Below are 5,671 nucleotides of genomic sequence, written 5' to 3'. Positions count from 1 at the left end.
TAGAAAATTATTTAATTGGAAATATATTGAAGTTTATTTTGGAAGATAGAAAAACAAATATTAGGTTGGATCAATTTATAAATTATTGGGTTAAAAGCCCAGGAAGTACTTGTAATTGGACTTGATATGAAAGAGGTCCAAAAGCCCCTTATGTAAAAGGGTGGGATGTCAAACCCTAGTGTTATTAACTAGGGTTTCTGTCCCCTATACTCCTAGTTGGACTAGGAGTTCATTTTTCTTATTGAAATAAACTTCTCCAATTCAACAAGTGTTCTACCTTCTCTCACTATAAATAGATGGCATCGGTAGTGTAACGCCCTGGATTACTTCATTTCATTTCTGTGAATTTTGTCATAATTAAGAATTTGCTTCAGTGGCTAAGTGTTATGATTGTGTATTTGCAGTCTTGGGTTCAAGCCCCACTCTTGGGAAACAAGGTGTTTTTTAACCTAGCCTATTCCTTAGCGATTGGGTGTATATTTTATCTTCAGTAAACTCATATCAGAATGAGCCTGCTGGTTCGAGTGGTAAGATGTTAGCTTGCCCTAAGGTCTCATGTTCGAATCCTCGTACTAGGGTGAATGTTAAATTTTCCTTCAGTTGTGTGATAGAGATTTGATGGAGGTAAAACTCTGAGGTTGTTAGATGAGGATTAAGGTGTGGGTTAGCGGGGATGTGGTTGTTAGTCAGGAGTTAGGATATTGACCAATTTTAATTTTTTAATTTTTCTCTCTTTCCAAATTCATTCTGACGCCAGCTTCTGCTTTTCTCCTCTTCTTGACGTTTTCTCTGTTTCCTCTCTATCGAAATTTCCTTTTATTTTCCTCTTAATTTCTACCAAAATTTTCCGTTCAAATCGCAGTACTTTAACTTTTTCAAGTCCTTCGTGCTGCTTCGTAGGTAAGGGGTTCGTTGTGTTTTGAGAGAATTTTGAGTAATGCTTTAGTTTCTATTAGTATATAAAATTGATTCGGTATACCGTTTTGCTAGGTGTTTTTTAGGAAATCCGAGACCCTTCAGTTGTGTAGTGAAGTTTAGAGGTTGCTGTAGTTGAGGGTAAGCTTTTGAAACATCTTAGTGCAGTTTTTTCTGTTGAAATTACACGTTTGGTTTCATTGTATTCGAGTGGTAACTCAATTGGAATTGAGAAATTGAGTTTGATTGTGGGCATTTTATTGTCAATTTTAGGTACTGTTCACTTCGGTGGTGCGTTTGCTTCAGAAACAAACCAGTTGTGTAACGAAAACGTGAGAAAACGAGGTTCGACGAAAGTAAAAAAAGTGGCTTGTCAACGCCACACGGTCGTGAGATAGGTGAGTGTATGGCTGTATGGGTCACACGACTTAGGAAGATTTGGGCATGTGGGCCACACAAGCGTGTGGGCCATGGGCCAAGCCGTGTGCGCTACACGAGCAGGGCCAATTTGGGCGTGTGGGCCAAAAGTTCTGAAATTTTCCCTAGGGTTGCACACGTCATTCTGATCGACTATTGGCCTTCTGTAGGGTCGGTAAGGGCAAACCAAACCCTAATGCATGAGATCTGCTAGTCTGAGTTTATGTGTATATATGTCTTTGTTATGTTACACACTAAGTTTTGCAAACTCACATTTGTTTGTCTGTTCTGTTCAAGTAATCCTCATACATAGGCGGGTCGGTGCGATGGAGACTTAGCAGTGACCACTAGTCTAGAAACTGTCTTTTAATTAACAGATTTCTTTAAATTTCTAGTTTTATTGGGAGTTTTTTAATTTTGGGACTCTCTAGACTTTTTGGGTTTGTTATTGGTTTTGGTTTGGTTAAGTTTTTTTTTTTTTTGCGACGCACAATAAACAATTTTAAAAAATAACGATTTCACGCAAATAAGCGTTTTAAAAATACAAAGTTGATTTTCAAAAATATAACGACCACTAAATATCTTTCCATGAGTACTGTCAAACTTGACCAAAAGATAACACTCATCTATCCGAAAACATAGGTGCGAATTCGGTCTAGGGTTTATTGCTACAAATATCATAAACCAAATTGTTTTTCAAAATTTTTATTTTTTCCTGTGCAAGAAAACCGTTTTCAAATTGGATTTTTTCTAACAAAATAATCATGATTCATTGTTAAAAATAAAGTGATATAAGTTTTTGAATTTAAGAGACGTAATTCATCACTATGAAATTTGATGACTCTTGGTTAATAACCAAGTGATATAACTTTTGGTTACTTATCATTTTTCATTTGCAAGTATTGGAACACTATATATATATTTTAAATTTTCTAACAATCTCCCCCCAGTTTCAAAATATTCTAGATTTTGATAATCTTGGAAATCAATTGCATAAATGAAGGTGTCTTACGATTGAACCTTCACTTAGTGAAAACATGTTAAAGTTAATCGAAATTGCATGGTAGATTATGTTTTTAACCAATTATTCCATTTGAATAACCAAACACATCTCACACAATAATTTCAACACCAGTCAATGCACGGTATCCAAGGATACCATTATGGCCATGTGTCTGTAACCTCTTTCCATGAGTACTGTCAGAGTCAAGCCCTTGTCCTCTTAGAAGCAGCTAAACTTCCACTCACATAGGTAGATCCCATTAAGAGCATTCCTGTAATTATGAAACTCTAACATATTTATGTTATGGGTCTATTAGTAGAATAATACTGTCATCCTTTCCTTATCATTACGGGTACCTAACACTTTTTACCTTGGGATGATATATTATATATTATTTTGTAATGTTAGCAATCATATACTGATTATATACAATGTCTCACTGAACTCAAGATTTGACATTATACCGAGTGTTGATTTGAATTTCCATCATGGTGGACTCAAATATTCACTACACCAAAACAGGCTTTTAGCGGCGTTTTTTTTTGCCTTTAAGCGCCGCTAAAAGTATTTGCGGCGCTTTCAGTAGCGCCGCAAAAAATGCCACTACTGACACTGCCGCTATAGAACAAGACTGATGTGGAATCCCGGATCTAGACACAAGAGAAATACAAATTAGAAATAAAATGAGAATAAATAAAATTAGTTAAATAATAATAATAAAAGAAAAAAAGGATAGATTTGCCCTATGGAACCCTTGGTTAACTTGTAACCAAAAACGCCAATGATTGAGCGGCTCCCTACGAAACCCCTAGAAGAAGCACCTCTAGAAACACCGATGAACGGGAAAGAAATTTGAAAATTTGTAACTCCGAAATACCCTCGAAAGTAACAAACTCCAAACTAAATAGCAAGAGAAGAATCACTCTACTCTCAAAAATTTGCCTCACACAAATTTGGAAGAAAACAAATACTCTCTTTCTATTTCACCCCCCAATGTGTAGAAAGCAAGCCTATTTATAGGCAAAATACAAGAGTAATTGAACCCTAATAAAACTCTTTAAAATTATCTAAGAAAATAAATAAATAATAACCTAACCAATAAAATTACTTAAAACTCATAAGTGATGTGTCCCAACCAATGAGAATTAAGTAAATAATAATAATAAGATACATAAAAGATTAATCCACCAATTTATGGGCTTTCACTATTCCAAGATTGGTCCAGTGAATTGCATTCCCGTATTTGTCAACGTCACGAACATGATGAATTAAATTTGTAGTAACAAAGTCTTGGACAAAAGCATTCATCTTTGATTTTAATTGTCGTGCCTTGCTTCGAGTGATTGGACCACTAGGAAAAACAACCCCTTGAGTGTCACCTCCTTGGCTCGTATCATTCTCCCCCTCTTCAAGAAGATTCGTCCTTGAATCTGAACCTACATCAAATTCAAAAGGAGAAAGATCAGAAACATTGAAAGTAGCACTAACACCATACTCACCAAGAAGATCAATGCGATAAGCATTGTCATTTATTTTCTCGAGTACTTGGAATGGTCGATCTCCTCGTGCATCAAGTTTATTCTTTGTCTTAGAAGGAAATCATTCCTTCCTCATATGCACCCATACCCAATCTCCAGGTTCAAACAAGATTTTCTTTCGCCCTTTATTAGTTCGATGTGCATTGGACTCATTCTTTTTCTCAATGGCTTTACGAGCCTTCTCATGGATCTCTTTCACTAAATCAGCTTTCCTTTCACCATCTAAATTAGCAATCTCATTCAAAGGTAAAGGAAGCAAATCTAAAACAGTAAGTGGATTAAAGCCATATACAATCTCAAAAGGAGTAAAACCTGTGGAAGAATGAACAGAATGATTATAAGCAAACTCAACATAGGGTATCCATTCTTCCCAAGATTTAACATTCTTACCTATTATGGCTCTAAGAAAAGATCCCAAAACTCGATTTACCACCTCAGTTTGACCATCAGTTTGAGGGTGGCATGTAGTAGAGTAAAGTAGTTTAGTACCTAACTTACCCCATAACACCTTCCAAAAGTGACTAAGAAATTTTGCATCTCTATCAGAAACGATAGTCCTTGGGATTCCATGTAATCTCACAACTTCACGGAAAAATAGATCGGCAACATGGGTTACATCATCAGTCTTATGGCATGGAATGAAATGAGCCATTTTAGAAAATTGATCTACAACCACAAAGATGCTATCTCGTCCACGCTTTGTCCTTGGTAAACCTATTACAAAATCCATTGAAATGTCAGTCCAAGGTGAACTAGGAACAGGAATATGAGTATATAGACCATGAGGCATCACAGTGGATTTAGCTTGTTTACAAGTAATGCAAGTAGAGCAAATTTTCTCAACAAGTTTTCGCATGTTAGGCCAATAAAAATGCTCATGTAAAACATCATAAGTCTTAGTGACTCCAAAATGACCCATAAGACCACCACTATGAGCCTCTCGAACCAACAATTCTCGCATTGAACACTTTGGTAAGCAAAGTCTATTATTTCGAAAAAGATAGCCATCATGCTTATAAAATTTGTGAAATGCACCAGGTTCACATGCGTCATAAATGCTTGTAAAATCAGAATCAGTGGCATATAAATCTTTGAGATACTCAAAACCTAATAACTTAGTATGCAAAGTACTAAGTAAAGTGTACCTCCTTGATAGAGCATCAGCCACAATATTATCTTTACCTTTCTTATACCTTATAACATAAGGAAAAGATTCAATGAATTCAACCCACCTCGCATGTCGCTTGTTCAACTTACCTTGTTCCTTTAAGTGCTTAAGTGATTCATGGTCAGTGTGAATCACAAACTCCTTTGGTAAAAGGTAATGTTGCCAAACTTCTAATGCCCTTACCAAGGCATACAACTCTTTATCATAGGTCGAATAGTTCAAATGTGCTCCACCAAGTTTCTCACTAAAGTAGGCTAGTGGTTTACTATCTTGCATGAGGACGGCACCTATACCTACACCAGAAGCATCACATTCAATCTCAAAGGTCTTTTCAAAATTAGGTAAAACAAGAATAGGAGCATTACACAATTTATCTTTAAGTTCATTAAATGCTAATTCTTGCTTATCTATCCAATGAAAAGATACATCCTTTTTAATAAGTGCAGTCAAAGGCGAAACAATTGTGGAAAAGTTACGAACAAACCTGCGGTAGAAACCGGCTAACACAAGGAAAGACCTTACCTCAAAAACAGTTTTAGGGATAGGTCATTCTTTAATTGTCTTTACCTTCTCCTCATCCACATGGATTCCTGTAGAACTTATCACAAAACCCAAAAAAACAAGCTTATC

The sequence above is a fragment of the Gossypium raimondii genome, chromosome 2, assembly GCF_025698545.1.
Source record: "Gossypium raimondii isolate GPD5lz chromosome 2, ASM2569854v1, whole genome shotgun sequence".
NCBI lineage: Eukaryota > Viridiplantae > Streptophyta > Magnoliopsida > Malvales > Malvaceae > Gossypium > Gossypium raimondii.
This window is presented reverse-complemented; position numbering follows the sequence as displayed.